This window comes from Heterocephalus glaber, unplaced genomic scaffold (genome assembly GCF_053883595.1).
Source record: "Heterocephalus glaber isolate CG9 unplaced genomic scaffold, H.glaber_assembly_v1.0 deba00000470, whole genome shotgun sequence".
In the NCBI taxonomy this organism is placed as follows: domain Eukaryota; kingdom Metazoa; phylum Chordata; class Mammalia; order Rodentia; family Bathyergidae; genus Heterocephalus; species Heterocephalus glaber.
The window spans coordinates 14,188,768-14,212,215 of NW_028258145.1; the positions used below are offsets into that span (position 1 = coordinate 14,188,768).

The following is a 23,448-nucleotide window of genomic DNA, read 5'->3' on the forward strand; positions in this document are numbered from 1 at the left end:
TAGGAAGAAATGAAGGTTAGAGGGAAAGAGGGAGGAAAGGAAGGAAAGAAAGAAGAATGACTACTGTTTGCTCTATGAAATTGAGTGCACCAATGCTTAGTGTGTTGGTTTGCAATAGTTATGTCTTCTTGGTGGATTGTTCTCTTACCAATACCTAATGACTAATCCTGGTTGTTTTCAGATTCCATTTGAATGATTTCCTTTTGAATATATATATATATATATATATATATATATATATATATGCGCCTGATCCACAAAGATATATTTGTATATTATATATATATACCTGATCCACAGAGATATATTTATATATTATATATATACCCGATCCACAAAGATATATTTATATATTATATATATACCTCATCCACAAAGATATATTTATATATTATATATATACCTCATCCACAAAGATATATTTATATATTATATATATACCTCATCCACAAAGATATATTTATATATTATTTATATATACATCTCATCCACAAAGATATATTTCTATATTATATGTATACCTCATCCACAAAGATATATTTCTATATTATATGTATACCTCATCCACAAAGATACATTTATACATTATATATATACCTCATCCAAAAAGATATATTTTTATATTATATATATGGAATGGGGTGGATCGTCCTGTTTCGCTCAACGAGGGACCCCACGATGGAATTGACAGGTGTGCCTGTCTGGAACGGGATGGAGCAGTGTGTTCCTCATGACGAGGGACGCTGCAATGGCATCCACTGGTGTGCCTGTCTGGAAAGGTCTGGATTGGCATGTTCCCTGTGAGGAGGGACCCCAGAATGGCATTCACAGGTGTGCCTGTCTGGAATGGGCTGGAGGGATGTGTTTCCCATGACAAGGGACCACGCGACGGCATCCACAGGAGTGCCGGTCTGGAATGGGCTGGGCTGGAGCAGCATGTTCCACACAATGATGGCCCCCACACTGGCATCCATAGGTGTGCTTTTCTGGAAAGGGCTGGAGCAGCATGTTCCCTGCAACAAGGGATCCCGCGATGGCATCCACAGGTGTACCTGTCTGGAACTGGGTGGATCATCCTGTTCCCCTCAATGAGGGACCCCACGATGGCATTGACAGGTGTGCCTGTCTGGAATGGGAGGGAGCAGCATGATCCTCGTGATGAGGGTCCCCACGATGGCGTCCACAGGTGTGCCTGTCTGGAATGGGCAGGAGTGGCATTTTCCCCATGTCGAGGGACACTGCGACGGCATCCACAGGTATGCCTGCCTGTAATGGGCTGGATAGGTGTGTTCCCAGTGACGAGGGAAGCCTGCAATGGTGTCCACAGGTGTGCCTGTCTGGAATGGGCTGGAGGGGTCTGTTCCCTCCGACGAGGGACCATGTGACGGCGTCCACAGGTGTGCCTGTCTGGAACGGGCTGGAGCAGCATGTTCCCCACAATGGGGTAACCCGTGCTGCCGTCGTCCACATGTGTGCTTGTTTGGAAAGGGCTGGAGCAGCATGTTCCCTGCAACAAGGGAAGCCGCAGTGATGTCCACAGGTTTGCCTGTCTGGAATGGGGTGGATCAGTGTGTGCCCTGTGATGAGAGATGCGATGATAGTGTCCACAGCTGTGCCTTTCAGGAACGGGCTGGGTTGGCATGCCCTCCTGATGAGGGACGCCGCGATGGTGTCCAGTTTTGCCTGTCTGGAATGGGGTGGAATGGTGTGTTCCGCATGATGAGAGATGCCACAATGGCGTCCACAGGTGTGCCTGTCTGGAACGGGCTGTATCGGTGTGTTCATCATGAAGAGGGACCCCTCAGTGGCATCCACAGGTGTGACTGGATCTTGGTGGAGGGGTTTCCCCCAATGAGGGACCCCACGATGGTGTCCACAGGTTTGCCTGTCTGGAATGGGGTGGATCCTTGTGGTCTCCATGAGAAGAGACACCATGACAGCATCCACAGGGGTGCCTGCGTGGAACAGGCTGGATTGGCACGTTCCCCATGATGAGGGAACCCTCGACATCATCCACAGGTGTGACTGTCTAAATCGGGCAGGAGCAGCATGTTCCCTGTTTCGAGGGACCCTGTGACAGTGTCCACAGGTGTACCAGTCTGGATAGGGCAGGAGCGGTGTGTTCTCTGTGATGAGGTACCCTGTGGTGGCAACTACATGTGTGCCAGTCTAGAATGGGATGGACTGGCATGTTCCCTGCAATGAGAAACCCCACCATGGCATCCTCAGGAGTGCCTGTCTGGAATGGGCTGGAGCGCTGTATTCCTTGCGATGAGGGACCCTGTAACGACGGCCACAAGTGTGTCAGTATGGAATGGGCTCGAGTGTCATGTTCACGTCAAAGAGGAACTCCGCAATGGCTTCCACAGGTGTGCCTGTCTGGAACAGGCTGGAGCACTGTGTTTCATGCAAGGAGGAATTCCACGATGGCGTCAGCAGTTGGGCTTGTCTGGAACAGGCTGGAGTGGTGCATTCCCCAAGACAAGGGACCCTGCCATGGCATGCACAGGTGTGCCTGTCTGGAAAGGGCTGGAGTGGCATGTTCCCCTCAATGAGGGACCCCTTGCCATTCTCCACAGGTGTGCCTGTCTGGAAAGTGCTGTAGCAGCATGTCCCCTGTGACAAGGGACCCTGCAATAGTGTCCACAGGTTTGCCTGTCTGGCATTGGGTGGATCAGCATGTGCCCTGCAATGAGAGATGCCACGATGGTGTCCACAGCTGTGCCTTTCTGGAGCGGGCTGTATTGGCTTGTTTCCCACAAGGAGGGACTCCATGATGGTGTCCACAGTTTTGCCAGCCTGAAATGGGGTGGATTGGTGTGTTCCCCATAAGGAGAGACACCATGACGGCATCCACATGTGCACCTCTATTTAAGGGGCTGGATCGGCGTGTTCCATGTGATGAGTGACCCAATGATGTCATCCACAGGTGTGCTTGTCTGGAAAGGGTGGGACTGGCATGTTCCTTGTGATCAGGGACCCCGGGATGGCATCCAGACTTGTGCTGGTCTGGAATGTTCTGGAGCAGTGTGCTCCCCACAATGAGGGAAGAAATGTCAACAGCCACAAGTATGTCTTTCTGGAATGGGCTGGAGTGGCATGTTCCCTACAAAGAGGAACCACGCGTCGGTGTCCACAGTTTTGCCTGTCTGGAATGGGCTGGATCGGCATATTGCCATGTCGAGGGACCCCATGATGGTGTCCACAGGTGTGCATGTCTGGAACAGGCTGGATCATCATGTTCTCCTTGATAGGGGACACTGTGATGGAGTTCACAGGTGTGCCTGTCTGGAATGGTGTGGTTTGGTATGTTCCCCGTGATAAGAGATGCCACAACATCATCCAAAGATGTGCCTGTGTGGAATGGGCTGTACTGGCTCTTTATGACAAGAGAACCCATGATGGCTTCCACAGGTGTGCCTATGTAGAATGGGCAGGTGCAGAGTTTTCCCTGTGTCAAAGGACCCTGTGACCACTTCACCAGGTGTGCCTGTGTGTAATGTCCTAGATAGGCATGTTTTGTGGGGCGAGGTCTCATGTAATGGCGTCCACATGTGTCCCTGTCTGGACTGAGATGGATCGGCAGGTTATCCACAATGAGGAACCCCATGAGGGTGTCCAAAGGTGTGCCTGTCTGGAACGGGCTGGAGCAGCATGTTCCCCATGATGAAGGATCCCAAAATGGCATCCACAGGTCTGCCTGTCTGGAACTAGTACAGTGGCGTGTTCCCTGTGAAGAGGGACCGTGTGACCATGTCCACAAGTGTGTCAGTCTGGAATGGGCCAGAGTGGCATATTCCATGTGACAAGGAACTCTGCAATGGTGTCTACAGGTGTGCCTGTCTGGAACATGCTGGAGCAGCATGTTCCCTGTGATGAGGAACCATGTGTTGGTGTGTACAGGTGAGACTGTCTGGAAGGGGATGGATTGGCATGTTCCCTGTGATCAGGAACCCATCGATGGCATCCACAGGTGTGCCTGTCTGGAATGAGTACAAGCAGGGTTTTCCCCATATTGAGTGACTCTTCCATGGCATCCACAGGTGTGCCTGCCTGTAAGGGGCTGGATAGGCATGTTCCCTGAGACTAGGTACCCTGTGATGTCGTCCTCATGTGTGCCTGTCTGGAGCGGGAGGGATCAACATGTTCCCCATGAGGAAGAACCCCGTGATAGTGGCCACAGGTGTGCCTGTCTGAAACGGGCTGGAGCAGTGTGTTCCAAGTGATGAAGGAACCCGTGATGGCATCCACAGGTGTGCCTGTATGGAAAGGGCTGGAGGGGTGTGTGCCTTGCTATGAGGGACCCTGCAGTGGCGTCCACAGGTTTGCTTCTGGAATGGGCTGGAGCAGCATGTTCCCTGCCACTAGGGTCCCCGTGACTTCATCCACAGTTGTACCTGCCTGGAACAGGATGGTGCAGCCTGTTCCCCATGATGAGGGATTCCGCAATGGAGTCCACAGGTGTGCTTGTATAGAACAGTCTTGAGCGGCATGTTCCCCAGGATGAGGGACCCTGTGACAGTGTCCCAAGGTGTGCCTGTCTGGAACCGGCTGGAGGGTAGTGTTCCCCAAGACCACTGACCCTGGATGGCATCCACATGTGTGCCTGTCTGGAGCTGGGTGGATTGGCATGTTCCCTGCAACAAGGAACCCCGAGATGCTATCCATAGGTGTACCTGTCTGGAACAGGATGAAGGGGTGTGTTCCCCATGATGAGGGACCCCATGACAGAGTTCACGGTATTCCTGTAAGGAACAGGCTGGAGCAGCATGTTCCCTGAACCTAGGGTCCCTGTGATTTTGTCCACAGCTGTGCCTGTCTGGAATGGGTTGGATTGATGTGTTCTCTGCAGCAAGGGGTCTAGCAACAGCGTCCACAGGTGTGCCTGTCTGGAATGGGCTGGAGCAGAATGTTCCCCATGACAAGGGACCCAGTGCCATTGTCCACAAGTGTGTCTGTCTGGAAAGGGTTGTAGAAGTATGTTTCCTGCGACAAGGGACCCCGTGATGGTATCCACAGGTTTGCCTGTCTGGAATGGGGTGGATCAGCACGTTCCCTGTGATGAGATGCCACAATGGTGTCCACAGCTGTGCCTTTCTGGAATGGTCTGTATCGGCTTGTTCCCCACAAGGAGGGACTCTGTGATGGTGTCCACACTTTTGCCGGTCTGGAATGGGGTGGATCAGTGTGTTCCCCATGATGGGAGACACCATGATGGCATCCACATGTGTGCCTGTCTTAAAGGGGCTGGATTGGCATGTTCCAATTGATGAGGTACCCCACAATGTTGTCCACAGGTGTGCTTGTCTGGAAAGGATGGGACTGGCATGTTCCCTGTGATCAGGGACCCCACGATGGCATCCACAGTTGTGCTTGTCTGGAATGTTCTGGAGTGGCATGCTCCCTGTGATGAGGGAACCAACATCATCGTCCACAAGTATGCCTTTATGGAATGGGCTGGAGTGGCATGTTCCCCATGACTAGCACCACATGTTGGGGTCCACAGGTGAGACTGTCTGGAAAGGGATGGATTGGCATGTTCCCCATGATGAAGAACCCCTCATCAGCATCCACAGTTGTGCCTGTCTGGAATGGGCACAAGCTGGTTTTTCCCTATGTTGAGTGACCCTACTGTGGCATCCACAGGTGTACCTGCCTGTAATGGGATGGATAGGCATGTTCTCTGAGACAGTGTTCCCTGTGATGTCATCCACATGTGTGCCTTTCTGTAGAGAGAGGGATCGGCATGTTCCCCATGACCAAGAAACCTGTGACATTGTCCACAGTTGTGCCTGTCTGAAACGGGCTGGAGCAGCATGTTCCAAGTGATGAAGAAACCCGTGATGGCATCCACAGGTGTGCCTGTATGGAAAGGGCTGGAGGGGTGTGTTCCCTGGTATGAGGGACCCTGGAATAGCGTCCACAGGTTTACCTGTCTAGAACGGGCTGGAGTTGTGTGTTCCCCGCCACTAGGGTCCTCATGACTTTGTCCACAGTTGTGACTGCCAGGAATGGGATAGTGCAGCCTGTTCCCCATGATGAGGGATTCTGCAATGGAGTCCACAGGTGTGCCTGTCTAGAACAGTCTCAAGTGGCATGTTCCCCAGGATGAGGGACCCTGTGACAGTGTCCCAAGGTGTGCCTGTCTGGAACCGGCTGGAGGGTAGTGTTCCCCAAGACCACTGACCTTGGATGGTGTCCTGTCTGGAGCTGGATGGATTTTTCATGTTCCCTGCAACAAGGAACCCTGTGATGCCATCCATAGGTGTACCTGTCTGGAACGGGATGGAGGGGCATGTTCCCCATGATGAGGGACCCCATGACAGAGTCCAAGTTGTGCCTGTAAGGATCAGGCTGGAGCAGCATGTTCCCTGAACCTAGGATCCCTGTGACTTCGTCTGCAGCTGTGCCTGGCAGGAATGGGCTGGATTGGTGTGTTCTCTGTGATAAGGGATCGAGTAACAGCGTCCACTGGTGTGCCTGTCTGTAATGGCCTGGATAGGCATGTTTTGTTGGACAAGGTCTCATGTATTGGCATCCAAATGTGTCCCTGTCTGGAGTGGGATCGATCAACATGTTAACCACAATGAGGAACCTCATGAGTTCATCCACAGGTGTGCCTTGTCTGGAACGGGCTGGAGCAGCATATTCGTTGTGATGGAGGAGCCCACGATGGCATCCACAGGTCTGCCTGTCTGGGACTGGTTTAGTGGTGTGTTCCCTGTGAAGAGGGACCCTGTGACCATGTCCACAAGTGTATTAGTCTGGAAAGGGCCAGAGTGGCATATTCCATGTGACAAGGAACTCTGCAATGGTGTCTACAGGTATGCCTGTCTGGAACATCCTGGAGCAGCATGTTTCCTGTGATGAGGAACTTCAGTGTGGTGTCTACAGGTATGCCTGTATGGAATAGGCTGGAGCGGAATGTTCCCCACGATGAGGAACCATATGTTGGTGTGCACAGGTGTGACTGTCTGGAAGGGGATTGTTTGGTGTTTTCCCAATGATGAGTAACCCCTCAATGTCATCCCCAGGTGTGCCTGTCTAGAACGTGCACAAGCAGAGTTTTCCCCATGTTGAGTGACCCACGGCATCCACAGGTGTGCCTGACTGTAAGGGGCTGGATAGGCGTGTTACCCGAGACAGGGTACCCTGTGATGTCATCCACATGTGTGCCTGTCTGGAGCGGGAGGGATCTAAATGTTCCCCATGAGGAAGAACCCCGTGATAGTGTCCACAGGTGTGCCTGTCTGAAACAGTCTGGAGCAGCATGTTCCAAATGATGAAGGAACCCGCGATGGCATCCACAAGTGTGCCTGTATGAAAAGGGCTGGAGGGGTGTGTTCCATGCTATGAGGGACCCTGCAATGGTATCCACAGGTTTGCCTATCTGGAATGGGCTGGAGTGGCGTGTTCTCCACCACTTGGGTCCCCGTGACTTCGTCCGCAGTTATGCCTGACTGGAACGAGATGATGTAGCCTGTTCCCCATGATGAGGGATTCCACAATGGAGTCCACAGGTGTGCCTGTCTAGAATGGTCTCAATCAGCATGTTCCCCAGGATGAGGGACCCTGTGACAGTGTCCCAAGGTGTGCCTGTCTGGAACGAGCTGGAGGGTAGTGTTCCCCAAGATCACTGACACTGGATGGTGTCCTGTCTGGAGCTGGATGGATTGGCATGTTCCCTGCAATGATGAACCCCATGACGCCATCCATAGGTGTACCTGTCTGGAATGGGATGGAGGGGCATGTTCCTCATGATGAGGGACCCCATGACAGAGTCCAAGTTGTGCCTGTAACAAACAGGCTGGAGCAGCATGTTCCCTGAACCTAGGGTCCCAGTAACTTCATCTGCAGCTGTGCCTGTCTAGAGTGGGCTGGATTGATGTGTTCTCTGCGACAAGTGATCTAGCAACAGCATCCACATGTATGCCTGTGTGTAATGGCCTGGATAGGCCTGTTTTGTGGGACGAAGTCTCCTGTAATGTCGTCCACATGTGTCCCTGTCTGGATTGGGATGGATTGGCATGTTACCCACAATGAGGAATCCCATGAGGGCGTCCGCTGGAGTGCCTGTCTGGAATGGGCTGGAGCAATATGTTCCCCATGATGAAGGACCCCACGTCGGCATCCACAGGTCTGCCTGTCTGGAACTGGTACAGTGGCATGTTCCCTGTGAAGAAGGACCCTGTGTCCATGTCCACAAGTGTATTGATCTGGAAAGGGACAGAGTGGCATATTCCATATGACAAGGAACCCTGCAATGGTGTCTACATTTGTGCCTGTCTGGAACAGGCTGGAGCAGCATTTTCCCTTTGATGAGGGACTCCAGGGTGGTGTCTATAGGTATGCCTGTATGGAACAGGCTGGAGCAGCATGTTTCCTGTCATGAAGGACTCTCCCACGGCATCCACATATGTGCCTGTCTGGAATGGGCTGGAGCATCATGTTCCCCATGATGAGGCCACCCACAATGGTGTCAGAGGTGTGCCTGTCTGGAATTTACTGCAGCACTGTGTTAGCCATGATGAGGGTCCCCACAACAGCTTACACAGGTGTGTTTGTCTGCAATGCGCTAGAGTGGTGTGCTCCCCGTGACATGGGACCCAGCATTGGTGTCCGCATTTGTGCCTGTCTGGAATGGGCTGGAGAAGCATGTTCCCCATGACAAGGGACTATGTGATGAGGATTGGCATATTACCCACATTGAGGGACCCTTGCAGGTGTCCACAGTTGTACCTGTCTGGAACGGGATGGAGTGGCATGTTCCCCCTGACAAGACAGCATCCACTGGTGTGCTTGTCTGGAAGGGGCTGGATCAGTGTGTTCCCCACGATGAGGAACCCCTTGATGGCATCCACAGGTGTGCCTGTCTGGAACAGGCTGGAGCAGCATCTTCCCTGTGACATGGGAACCTGCAATGGTGTCCACAGGTTTTCCTGTATGGAATGGGATGGATCAGTGTGTTCCCCACAACAATGTACCCTGCGACAGCATCCACAGGTGTGCTTGTCTGGAACTGGGTTGATCGTCCTGTTCCCCTCAACAAGTGACTCTGCAACAGCTTTCACAGGTGTGCCTGTATGGAATGGGATGGAGCAGAATGTTCCCCATGACGAGGGACCCAGTGACATTGTCCACAGGTATGCCTGTCTGGAAAGGGCTGGATCAGCATATTACCTGATTCGAGGGACCCTACAAGAGGGTCCACAGGTATGCATGTCTGGAGTGGGCTGGAGCAGCATGTTCCACACAACAAGGAGCCCTTCGATGTTGTCCACAGGTGTGGCTGTCTGGAAAGGGCTGGATTGGCATTTTTCCCACAATGAGGGATCCCACAACAGTGTGCACAAGTGTGCCTGTGTGGACCGGGCTTGAGTGGCGTGTTCCCCATGACGAGGAACCCCGTGACAGCCTCCACAAATGTGCCTGTCTGGAATGGGCTGCAGCAGCATGTTCCCCACCACGAGGTACCCTGCACCATGGTGCACAGGTGTTCCTGTCTGTAAAGGGCTGGAGCAGCATTTTCCCTGTGAAAAGGGACCCCGTGACAGTGTCCACAGTTTTGCCTGTCTTGAATGGGGTGGATTGGCATGTGCCCTGCAATGAGAGACTCCATGACGGTGTCAACAACTGTGCCTTTGTGGATTGTTCTGTATTGGCTTGTTCCCCACATTGAGGGACCCCGCAATGGTGTCTACAGGTTTGCCTGTCTGGAATGGGGTGGATCAGTGTGTTCCACATGATGAGAAATGCCACAACTGCATGCACAGGTGTGCCTGCCTAGAAGAAGCAGGAGCAGAGTTTTCCCCATGTCTAGGTACCCCAGGATGGCATCCCCAGATGTGCTTGTCTGTAACGGGCTAGGTAGGTGTGTTCCTTCAACAAAGTCCCCTGTGATGGTGTCCACATGTCTGCCTGTCTGGAGTGGGATGGTTCGGCATGTTCCTCATGACAAGGAACTCCATGACAATGTCCACATGTGTGCCTGTCTGGAAAGGGCTGGAACAGTGTGTTCCTCATAAGGAAGGACTCCTCGATAGTATCCACATGTGTGCCTGTCTGGAATGGGTGGATCCGCATGTTAGCCATGACAAGGGTCCCCGCAACAGCGTCCACATATGTGCCTGTCTGGAACCGGAGTTAGTGGCATGTTTCCCATGACAAGGGAACCTCTGACAGTGTCCACAGGTGAGGTTGTTTGAAATGGGATGGAGTGGCATATTCCCTGCAATGAAGGACCCTGCAACAACCTCCACATGTGTCTGTCTGGAATGGGCTGAACCGGGATGTTCCCCATGACGAGGGACCACACGACGGTGTCCACAGATTTGCCTCTTTGGAATGGGCTGGATCAGCTTATAACCCACATCAAGGACCCTGGATGGCGTCCACAGTTGTGCCTGTCTAGAATGGGCAGGAGTGGCCTGTTCCCCATATCAAGGGACCCCTCAACAGTTTCCACAAGTTTGCCTGTCTGGAACAGGCTGGTTAGTCATATTCCTCACAATGAGAGACCCCGTAACGGTGTCCACAAGTGTGTCTGTCTGGAGCGGGCTTGAGGGGTGTGTTCTCCATGATGAGGGACCCTGTGATGGTGTCCACAAGTGTGCCTGTCTGGAATGGGCTGGAGCAGCATGTTCCCCATGATGAGGGACCCTGCGCCATCGTCCACAGGTGTGCCTGTGTGGAAGAGGCTGTATCATTGTGTTCCCCACAATGAGGGACACTACCATGGCATCCAAAGCTGTGCCTGTCTTGAACGGGGTGGAGGGGAATTTTCCCCTGATGAGGGACCCTGTGATGACATCCACAGGTGTGCCTGTCTGGAATGGGCAGGAGCAGCCTGTTCTCCATTTCACGGGACCCCAGGATGGCCTCCACAGCTGTGCCTGTATGGAATAGGCTGGATCAGCGTGTTCCCTGTGAGGATATACCCCACAATGGCATCCACAGGTGTGCCTTTCTGGCAGAGTAAATCATCTTATTCCCCTCAACGACGGACCTCATGATGTCATCCACAGGTGTGCCTGTCTGGAACAGGATGGAGCAGCATGTTCCCCGTGATGAGGGACCCCACAACAGTGTCCACCAGTTTGCCTGTCTGGAATGAGCTGGATTGGCTTATAACCTGTGTCAAGGACCCCACAATGGTGTCCACAGTTGTTCCTGTCTGGAATGATGTGGATTGGCATGTTCCCCTCATCGAGGGTCACCACAACAGCATCCACAGGTGGACCTGTCTGAAACAGGCAGGAGCAGCCTGTTCTCCATTTCAAGGGACCCCTCGACAGCATCCACATGTGTGCCTGTCTGGAACGGGCTGGATAGGCTTTTCCCCCATGATGAGAGACCCTGTAATGGCATCCACATGTGTGCCTGTCTGGAATGGGCTTGAAGGGTGTGTTCCCCATGTTGAGGTACCCCACAACAGAGTCCACATGTATGCCTGTCTAGAATGGGCTGGAGCAGCATGTTCCCCATGACGAGGAACCCCGCACCATCATCCACAGGTGTGCTAGTCTCAAAAGCACTGGAGTGGCATGTTCCCTGTGACAAGAGACCCCACGATGGTGTCCACAGGTTTGCCTGTCTGGAATGGAGTTGATTGGTGTGTTCCCCGTGATGAGAGAAGCCACAAAAGCATCCACAGGTGTGCTCTTCTGGAACGAGCTCTATCAGAGTTTTCCCCATGTTGAGGGGCCACGTGATGGTGCCCACAGTTTTGCCTGTCTGGAATGGGGTGGAATGGTGTGTTCCCTGTGGTGAGAGATGCCACAGCAGTGTTCACAGGTGTGTCTGTCTGGAATGGGCTGTATTGGCATGTTCCCCATGATGATCAACCCCGTGATGTTGTCCAAAGGTGTGCCTGTCTGGAATGGGGCAGAGGGGAGTTTTCCCCCAACAAGGGACCCTGTGATGGCATCCACAGTTGTGCCTGTCTGGAATGGACAGGAGCGGACTGTTCCCCTCGATGGTGTCCACAAGTTTGCCTGTCTGGAATGGGCTGGATCAGTGTGTTGCCCACGATATACCCCGTGATGGCATCCACAGGTGTGCCTGTCTGGAATGGACAGGAGTGGAGTTTTCCCCCTGTCTAGGGACACCACGACAGCATCCCCAGGTGTGCCTTTCTGTAACAGGCTGGATAGGCATGTTTCCCATGATGAAGTCCCCTGCGATGGTGTCCACATGTGTACCTGTCTGGAGTGGGATGGATCAGCATTTTCCCCATGATGAGGAACCCCACAAGAATATCCACAGGTGTGCCTGTCTGGAATGGGCTGGAGCAGAGTGTTCCCTGTGATGAAGGACCCCACAATGGCATCCACATGTGTGCTTGTCTGGAACAGGTGAAGCAGCGTGTTCCCTGTGACATGGGAACCCACATCGATGTCCACAAGTGTTTTGGTCTATAATGGGCCCAAGTGGCATATTCCATGTGATGAGGAACTCCACAATGTCGTCCACAGGTGTGCCTGTCTGGAACCAGCTGGAGCGGCATGTTCCCCATGATGAGGGAACCTGCGACAGCATCCAGAGGTGAAGAGGGGATGGAGCAGTGTATAACCTGCAGCAAGGGACCCCATAATGGCGTTTACAGTTGTGCCTGTCTGGAACAATGTGGTTCAGCATGTTCATCTCACCAAGAGTCACCATGATGGCATCCACATGTGGACCTGTCTCGAATAGGCAGGAGCGGCCAGTTCCCTGTTTCAAGGGACCCCGCGATGGCATTCACAGTTGTGCCTGTCTGCAATGGGATGGAGTGGCATGTTCCCCATGACAAGGGACCCCACAATGACATCCACAGGTTTGCCTGCCTGGAAAGGGCTGGTTTGGCATGTTCCCCACGAAGAGGGATCCCACAACGGTGTGCACAAGTGTGCCTGTCTGGAATGGGCTGGAGCAGCATATTCCCCACAATGAGGTACCACGCGCCATCATCCATAGGTGTGCCTATCTGGAAAGGGCTGACCCAGAATGTTCCCTGTGACCAGGGACCCCTCGACAATGTCCACGTTTGTCTGTCTGGAATGGGTGGATCTGCATGTGCTCCTCGACAAGAGAGGCCATGATGGTGTCAACAGCTATGCCTTTTGGGAATAGGATGTATTAGCTTGTTACCCTTGTTGAGGGAGCTTGCGACAGTGTCCATAGGTTTGCCTCTCTGGAATGGGGTGGATCCGTGTGTTACCCACAATAAGAGATCCCACAATGGCATCCACAAGTGTGCCTGTATGGAACGGCCTGAATTGGCATGTTCCCCACGAAGACCGAACCTGCAATGGCTTCCACAGTTGTGCCTGTCTGGAAAGGGCAGGAATTGAGTTTTCCCCATGTTGAGGGACCCACAATGGTGTCCCCAGGTGTGCCTGTCTGTAACGGGCTGGATAGGTGTGTTCCCTGCGACAAGGTACCCTGCAATGGTGTCCACATGTGTGCCTGTCTGGAGTGGGAAGGATTGGCATGTTCCCCACAGTGAGGAACCCCATGACTGCATCCACAGCTGTGACTGTCTGGAATGGGCTGGAGCAACATTTTCCCCACAATGAAGGACCCCGCGATGGCATCCACAGTTGTGCCTGTCTGGAACAGTTGACGCAGCATATTCCCTGGATGAGGGACCCTGCAATGACGTCCACAAGTGTGTTAATTTGGAAGGAGATGGTTTGGCACATTCCCTGTGTTGAGGGTCTCCACGACAGCACCCTCAGGTGTGCCTGTCTGGAATGGGGTGGATTGGTGTGTTCCCCATGATGAGCTTCTCTGCAACAGTGTCCACAGGTGTGCCTGTCTGGAACAGGATGGAGTGGCATGTTCCCTGTGACAAGGGACCCCACTACACCATCCACAGCTGTGCCTATCTGGAATGGGCTGGAGGGGAGTGTTCCCTGCAATTAGGGTCCCCATGATGGTGTCGACATGTGTGCCTGTCTGGAATGGGTGAGAGTGGCATGTTCCCCATGACAAATGACCCTGTGATATCATCCACATGTGTGTGTGTCTGGCAAGGGATGGAACAGCATGTTTCCCATGATGAGGGAACCCTTGAAAGCCTCCACAAGTGTGCCTGTCTGGAAGGAGATTGTTCAGATTGTTCCCCACGTTAAGGGTCCCCGTGACAGCATCCACATGTGTGCCTGTTTAGAATGGCCTGGATCAACCTATTCTCCTCAACTAGGGACCCCATGACTGCACAATTTTTCCTGTCTGGAATGGTCCAGAGCTGCATGTTCCCCTGACAAGGGACCTTGCAACAGCATCCACAGCTGTGCCTGTCTGGAACAGGCTGGAAGGGCATGTTCCCTGTGACAAGGGACCAAACAATGGCATCCACAGGTGTGCCTGTCTGGAACAGGATGCAGCAGTGTGTTCCCTGTGACAAGGGACCCTGTGATGATATCCACAGGTGTGCCTGTCTGGAACATCTGAAGTGGCATGTTCCCCATGATAAGTGACCCCTCGATGAGGTCCACAGGTGTTCCTGTCTGGAATGGGTTGGATCAGCATGTTCACCATGTTGAGGGACCCCACGACCTCATCCTCAGGTGTGCCTGTCTGGAATGGGGTGGAATGGCATGTTCCTTGCCACGAGATACCTCGTGATGGTGTTCACAGGTGTGCGTATATGGAATGGGCTGGATTGGCATGTTCCCCATGATGAGGGGCCCCACCTCCATGTTCACAGGTGTGCCTGTCTGGAATGGGCTGGAGGGGAGTGTTCCCCATGAGGAGGGACCCCGCAATGGTGTCCACAGATGTGCCTGTCTGGAATGGGCTGGAGCAGCCTGTTTCCCACAACTAGGGTCCCTGCTACTTGGTCCACTGGTGTACCTATCTGGAACAAGATGGTGTGGGCTGTTCCCCGAGACGAGGGACCCTGCGATGAGGGACCCTGTGAAGGTGTCCACCCTGATCCCTGCCCCAATGTTGCAGTCTCTATCATCAAGTTCCAGTGAGGTGATGTGGTACAGGCCTGTAATCCCAGGAGTCAGGATGGTTAGACAGGAGGATCTTCCAGAGTTTGAGGCCACCCTTGGCTACATAGCAAGTTCAAGGCCAGCCTGGACTACATACCAAGTCCTTGTCTCAAACTCAGAACTAGGACCACCACAAAAAACCCCCAGAACTTCCAGTTTCAATTTTGTTGCATTCAGTCATGATCAAATTGCACATAAAGTTCATAGTTCACATTGAGGTTCACTCTCATGTTGTACACATCACCAACATAAACAAATATAAAATGACATACTCCAACACTCTGGCATGACATGATGTTGTTTCACTGCCCTAAAAATGCTCTATATCCTGCATCTTCTGTGACTTTTTTCCCATTTCCAGTAAGACATTCATGCTTCACTGTTCCTATAGTATTTTTCTTTTCCAGAATGACAAAATACTGGAATTTATAGTATAGGAGATTTTTCAAATGCTAATCTCAAAATACACTCTATTATGGAATAGAGTAATGAAAAATATTGCATAATACATCTTGTTACTAGCAACACTTCCTTTTTATCCTCTGTTATTATCCTCAATATCCTGGGTTAGTGAAGGTGTTGGATTAGGGGCTTTCGTAGTTTTGATTGTGTCTTGGAGGTTATGAAAGGATACAGACTTACTTGGACTGAATACTATGAGTCTACACTAATCTTAAAATGTGAGGAATTTCAAAATTCTGATGCCCTTACTATTGTCTGTTTTTGCAGACACTTAAACTGTCACTGTTCTTCTTTTATATTGGTGAAAGCTACTTGTTTCACTGAACCTGCTTGGTGTCTTTCTCTGCTCCTTAGGGAATTCCCCAGCTTGGTAGCCTTGCTCTCACTGATCTGGTTCCTAAGCGTTGAGAAGAAGAGGTGATTTCATTTCATGCTGATAAATATCTCCTGTCTTTATTTTCACATCTTCCTATGTGGGTCCAGGACTGTACTTGAACACTTCCCATAATCACAGCCCAGTGTGAGAAAAACTTAAATGTTGTGGAAGACAATAAGATATGGCTTGGTTAACACCAGCCACTAGCATAATTTTTGTTTTCCAACCATGACAGCAGCAGCAACAGATATGTTAGACACTCTAGGGACACAGTCTTCAAGCTCTGCACTATTTTTTCCCATACAAACCTGGGTTTCAGCCACAGGAGCATTCATTCTCTCTCTTTTTTAAAAAATTAAGTTTATTGGTACATTTTAGTTATACATTATGACCACATTCATCATTGAGAATATGTACCTGTACAATACATATCTTGGTTCTTATTTTTGCCCACACCTCTTCCCTCCAACCCCTCCACCCCTCCTTATTTACATAAGATTTTTGTTTTTTCTTTTTTTATGTTTTTCTTTCTTTTCTAGCCTTCTCCCCTCCCCACCCAATCCCATTCCCTTCTGAACATTTTCTTCCTATTTCACAATATCTGTTATATATTTTGATCCTCATTTACGCTGTTTATTTTTGAACTATGCATATTTTAGGGCCCGAATCAAAATCACAAATGTGGTTTAGCCTAAAATACTTAGTAAAAGGGAAATTATAGAAAAAAGTCCTCCTAATATTTATGTCTAACTTTCCATTTTCCTGTCATTAATATAGGATCCGTGGGGGATATTGTGATGACCCAGAGTCCAATCTCCCTGTCCATCACCTCTGGAGAGTAGGCTTCCATCTCATGCACTTCTAGTCAGAGCTTGCTACATAGTAATGAAATCACCTATTTGCATTGGTACCTGCAGAAGCCAGGTCAGTCTCCACAACTTCTGATCTATAGGCCCTCCAACTGGGCCCTTGGGGTCTCAGATAGATTCAGTAATGGTTTTTCAGGGACAGATTTCACACTGAAAATCAGCAGAGTGCAGGCTGAGGATATGGGAGTTTATTACTGCATGCAAACTATAAAATATCCTCCCACAGTGTTACAGCCCTGAACACAAACCTCTCTGCTTGGTGTGGCCCAGGTGCCTTCATGGGTTGCTCATCTGGGGAAAAGCACAGCAGATTTTCTGAGTGTGTGTGAGAGGAAGCTGATGGGGAACTCAGAACAAGAACTTGCAGTTGAGTGTCTGTCCCATGGTTGCCTTGGCTACACTCAGGCAAACTCCATTAAAGGGCCTGCCAGCTCCCACAGCCTGGGCATGGCATACTGGCAGAAAAAGAGTTGAGATCCCTGTACCTTCTGAACAAATGGACACCACTGCAGTGAGATCTGAATGAAATCTCAAGCTATTCCTCCTAGCACTGCTTCTTTTTGTTAATGATCAGTTTAATGGCAATGTGATTAATACAGACTTGGATAACACATGTAGACTATGTCTTGAAGTTTGTTAATGCTTATATTCTACGAGGATTATATTTGGTAATATTTAGAAATGAGTATTTTCCCACTTTCCCAACTTCTTTGTTCTTTTACTACTTATGATCCCAGTCAGTGCAGATGGCATGGATAGCATTCCACAGGATGACCTCTTGCCTGAGTTCTGAGGACAACTCATGAAAATCTTGGGCTTTGAGTCTGAAAATAGACTTTTGTAAATTTATAGAAAATAGAAGATTCTGATGCTGAAACTCTTTCATTTGCTCAAATTATTTTTCACTCTTAGAGAAAAGGGAGTCCTTGAAATTCCAGAAGTTGAGTATTATAAAAATGTACCATAAATTGGAAGATGTAAAGTATAGAAGTTACTTTGTCCACCATTATGATAACATGGAATAGTATGAGACCATTTTTCTCTCCAAAAAGTTCAGAATTTTAATGCTGTGTCAGTGTGATAGGAATATATCAAAGGTTAACTCAGGTGAAGTAATTTGATTTTTGGCTTGTATTTGGTTCAGTCCTGGGTGATGATACAATTGTCTCACCTGTGCTTCCTACATGAAGGAAGTATCTTTACAGCAGAACATTGTCCACATTCCAGAAATGGTATTTTTATTTTTTTGAGAAGCTGTCATTGTGAGAGGCTGACTGTTGTGTTGCTCACATTAAAGTATCCCAACATCTTCAGCTTTCACTCACTTTATGTTTGAGATTCTCATAGAAGTCAATCCACATGATATTTGAGCTTGTGTCTGACTTAGTTCACTTTAATATTGTGCTCTCAAGTTGCATTCATTTTGGAGTCCCATTCAGGGCATTTTTGCCTGTGCCTGTGTTTAAAGCATTTTGTCTATGTTATCTCTCAGCAGTTTTGGTTTCTGGTTTTGTATGTAGTGCTTTGATTCATTTGGATTTGATTTTTATACCAGGGAAGAGATGGGCAATCTTCTCCATGTAGATACCGAGGTTTCTTAGCACAATTTGTTAAATTTCCTATCATTTCTTTGCTGAATAAGAACTCCTTTGATACTTTATGTATATCATTTCTCTAAACAAAATATTTTATACATTTTATTCATTGTGTTATCATACCATCATAATTTGTCAATAATCAAGGTTACTCAGCACTGTCCAACAAGAGCTCATTCAAGCTGGTTTCTAACATTTTTAAATTTTATACCAACATTCTCTGAGGCTTTCATGAGTTTAGAGCACAACTTGGTCCATGCCCACCTTGTATTTTACCTATCCTAAACCTGAAATAAGTCCTTTAACAAAGAATTTCTTATTTGTGTTTCTGGAGATGGGCATTCAAAAGAGGAAAAAGATTTAGCACTAAAAATGTTCACAGATCAGAAAATAATTTTTCTGATCCATATATTCTATGGCTTCTTATCTATTTAACTTCATGTGTTTAATCTATTAAACCATGCATTTATACATCTTGATGATAATAGAAAATCACAATTTGTTCTGTTATTATCTATTTTCATATTCATAATATTTCCTCAAAGCTGAGACTCATGGCTTTAATTGTGTGGACTGCATTAATTCAGTTGATTACGTTTTCTCTAAAACCAATTTCTGGTCACTGTTGGTATTTGCACGATGTCACAGCTTCTGTCTTCAGGTGTCCACACACCTGCAATACTGCTATTGCAACTTACCAGCTCACTAATGATTGGCTCCTTACATTAGTGCCCTCCTCTGACAGCCTGGGCTCTGCCTAGAGGAACAGTGACTGCCAGGGTGAATGCTCTTCTCTTCCTTGTGCAGCTGTGACATCCTCATCTGACTGATGTTGCTTCTCTCTCCTCCTGGACACCCATATGGGGACACTACCCTCCCTCCAGTCTGATTAAAGTCCCCAATCATCTTTGCTCTCCATGACATGGTGTAGAAGGCACTTCCATACCTTTGTCAAGAGCATCTCTGGACATTGATTCTAGAGATGTATGACAGAGACACAGAGGGCCCAGTGAGAAAGGAGAAGGAAGAAGTGGGGGCATTTGCCTGTGGGCTTCAATCTACACACAAAGATGAACTCTCCACCGACCTTTGTGTGCTAGTAGTGTTTTAACAAAATTGCATAGAGGATCAGCTACTAAAGAGCCAAGATGTATATTAGGAAGAATTTTAAAATGAGCAGAGTCATTAGTAGTGTATCTTCTTTTTTTGGTACCAGGGATCAAACTCAGGACCTTTTGCTTGTGAGGCAGGCGCCAAAACCACTGAGCTAAATCCCTGGCCCAGTAGTGTATCATTAAATGGGAAATAAACATAAAAACTGATATTTTACAGATGTTCAAGGTTTTTCTGCACACTCATTCAAGAGATGCATGATAGAGACATAAATGGAAAAAATGAAGAAAATGGCTCAGCATATAGGGGCTCAGGAGAGAAGTGAATGTTATGAAAATAGACCAAATGGGAATCCTACAACTGGAAAGTAAAATAACCAAAGAACAATCCACTAGATAAGTATAACAAGAATAAATAATGCCAGAAGAATCAGAAAGTGGACCCAAAGATGGAGTGGGGGGAGGCAAAATGGGAAGAGAAGCAGAAGGTAAAAGAACTGAGCTGTGTTATGTGCATGTACTGATTCTCCATGCTGAATGCAATCATTGTACACTGCAACCATCCATCATTAAAAAATTTAAAAATTAAAAAAGAACTTTCCTAAAGAAAACATGACTCATGGAAATGAAGACCTTAGAAATTTGTAGATCATTATTAGATACAGCAACAAATGTGTATGAGAATCACAAAAAGGATAGAAGATACATGAGAAAATATTAGCAAAACCTTTTCAAATGCAATGAAACACAATAATGCACAAAGAAAGTCTATGAAACTCCTTTAAGTGAAACACAAAAAATCCTTTGCTCGTTTCAAATTAAACACCCATATATGATGAAAAAGTAAAGTCTCTAAGAAAAAAACTCATTGTACATAGGGAAACACTAATCATACAAAAACAAACTTTTTGACATAACCAATGAAGAATACATGATTGTGGAATGATATATTCTCATGTTCATTGAGAAAAAATAAATCTGGCAAAAATTTGATGTTCAATGATAATGTACTTTAAAACTAGAGTAAAAACATGCTCTTTAAGCTAAAACTAAAGGAAAATTACTATGCAGAGACACTCCTCATAAGAAATCCAAGAGACTACCCTGAGAAGCAGAAGTATCAGTTTTTATTATAAGTATGGAGGCTTGAATTGTGAATAAATACTTTTATATTTAAGGAAATAAGGATGTACACATGAATGTATTCATTTTATAGCACATTACTGACTCCAAGTTTTAAATAAACAAATGATTCTTCATAACAAAAATCTAGATGGAGTAATGCCAGAAGACAAGTAAAGCACTTGTATTCATAAGAAAACAATAAAGGCCTCAAAAATATTGAAGAAACCAGAAAAAGCTGAAAAGAGAAAAATAATGCTTAGTTTAATTTATATGCCATTTAAGTCTAGAAAACTCTGAACTACTGTGACAAATATCAGAAGTACAGTTACTTTGGTAGGTTTAGTGGGAACATATATGGACAGTAAAGGGCTGGAGGAGGGCATCTGAGGATCTGGATATATCATTCTACAGTTTGTCTGGTCACAAATTATGTTAAACTATGTTTATTGTACATTTAACACCTCTGCTCTTGACACTATATGTGTTTCATCTTAATTAAAAAATAAAAAGACCAAATGTAAACTCTGCAAAACCAACATGTACTAAAAAAATAGGAACCACCAACCATGCATGGAAACTTATCCTCATTAAAATTGTAAAATGTGCCAGGAAAAGTGGTGAAGAACTAGAAAGCAGGACACATAGAGGAAATATACACACATTTCCATCTGCTGCTGAACAGAAATTTGGTCTCTGTTAGTTTTCCTAGAATCCCAGATGTTTCATGCAACTTTGCTCATAGGAGAGGTCCTGAGCTTCCTATTCACACTCATTCCAATTGACTTGGCAGATTTCTGCACACCACTTCACTCACCATGGCATTTACATATTGCTCCCAAAGCAGGACCTTCCTTTACTAGTCAGAGATAAAACTCAGTTCTACTTTGTGTTTACTGAACAAGACTCCTCAGATCACCTCAAAATGAGGCTCCCCATTCAGCTCCTGGGACTGCTGGCACTCTGAAACCCTGGTAAGTTCAGGGGAGATGAGGGAGGAGATGGGGTGAGAGGTGAACTCTGAGACCCGACTGCTTCCCCTGTGTGTTCTGTCCATGAGATGTGCAGGACTTGACTACCAAGATGGGAAATGGGCTGTTCACATCTGTGAGCCTGAGAAAGATTCCAGAAGATCAGGGTCCTGTACTCTAGTCAAGATTGTCATGTAGAAAGAGGAGGATGGTGTAGGAAAATCTAGACGCTCTTTGAAGATTGAAATATTGAAACTTTTCAAAAAACTTGAATATTTCTTTTGTGTAAATCAAAATAAAAGATTACATTGTCTAGCAGGACAGAAATAAACTGGGCAAGTGGTGCATAATGTCTGTTCATACTCTTTCACTTGCCACTATTTTAGGAACTAGCAGGGATGTTGTGTTGACTCAGATGCCACTCTCCTTGTGTGTCAACCCTGGAGAGCTGGTCTACATCTCCTGGAGGTCCAGGCAGTCTCTGATGCAGTGAGGGGAAAACCTACTTGTATTGGTTCCTCCAGAAACCAGACCAGTCTCCAAGGTGCCTGATCTATTTGGTTTCAAACCGAGACTCTTGGATCCCAGACAGGTTCAGTGGCACTGGGTCAGGGACAGATTTTACAATGAAAAGCAGCAGGGTGAAAGCTGAGGATGTTGGAGTTTATTACTGCATGCAGTGGACAGAATTTCCTTTCACAGTGAAACAGCCTGGAACAAAAACCACCCTGCTTGGGGAGGCCCAGCTCCCCTCATGTTTCACTCCTGTGTGGAGCAGCACAGCAGAGTCTCTGAGTCTGTGTGAGGGGAGGTGGGGAAGAACACAAGGGAGTGGGTTGCTGCTGAGGGCCCTGTACAGTGTGTTCCTCTGCTATAGCTCAAGCACCGCAGGCTAAGCACCTTTTCCTCTGTGACATGGTGTGAACAATAGGAAGACTGCAGGGTGTTCACTTGCCATTTAGGCAACCAGACATGATGGAACAGAAGCATAAATGAGAGCTCAGTGTAATACACTCTGCCTTAGTACTGTATCAATTAAATTCACTCAAATCACAGCCACATGTTTCAGTCTGAGTTGTGGCAACATAAATATAATGTAGTATTTTTTATATATTGGTGTAATGCTTACTAATGTCCATGTAGGAGGATTTGTTTGGTGGCAGTGAGACTCTTCCTGTCCCCACATTCACACTTGTGTTTCTCTGGACATATCTCTCTCCTGGACGAGGTCAGGCACAATGTTTTACACTTATCTTCTGGAAAAACCCAATGTGGTGTTAAAGTTCAGCTTTTATCTCATCTGGTAAGCCTGCTCCATGAACCTGCTAAAGCTCAGAGGGATTCTCATATAGAGTGCTTCTGCATGGGCCAAGCCTGTATTTCTGGTGATATTCACATTTAGAAAATTGCAAATGGAAACAAAAGATAGTTCAACTTACCTTCACTTAAAGGGCTTCTTCTCCCTCTGGGATGTTTGGTCTATTTAAATTTCTTCCTTTGCTTCTGAGAATAATTATAAGCTTGATTTTCAAATCAATGTTTTTGCTGTTATTTTTTCTGTATTTTTCTTGCAGTGTGTGTGTTAATACACTAAAAGACATTTCTTTTCAAATGAAAGAAGTTTATATGTAATAAAATTTATAATAATAGCATAGGTATAATATATAATAATAGCATAGGTAATTCACTTTTGGTATTAAATTTTGAAAATGAAGTTCTAACATCTAGATAGTTCAATACCTATTCATGATATGGTCAAACAATATTGAATAGGATGAAAAAAGCTGAAGAATGGATGGTGTTCAAAGCACAATTTACCATAATGAATGAGGAATGATGTCTATAGTCCAGACATGAGTGGATTTGCTTTAAGGAAACATGATTTTGGAGGTCCCCAGTCATGCAAAAGACGCTGAATCACCCCGCTGCAGACAGGCAGGACTGCCCATGCCCTACC

At 47.7% G+C, this 23,448-nt stretch overlaps 1 pseudogene across 1 annotated transcript in view; it reads left to right on the forward strand.

The window, feature by feature from the left end:
• The window catches only part of LOC101708939 (axonemal dynein light chain domain-containing protein 1-like), an 86,690-nt pseudogene extending 65,834 nt beyond the window's left edge, over positions 1-20,856 (forward strand). Inside the window, exon 17 of the transcript XR_015447589.1 lies at positions 16,600-20,856. The product of XR_015447589.1 is annotated as an axonemal dynein light chain domain-containing protein 1-like (transcript). The remainder of the gene's footprint in view (positions 1-16,599) is intronic.
• The last annotated feature ends 2,592 nt before the right edge of the window (positions 20,857-23,448 follow it).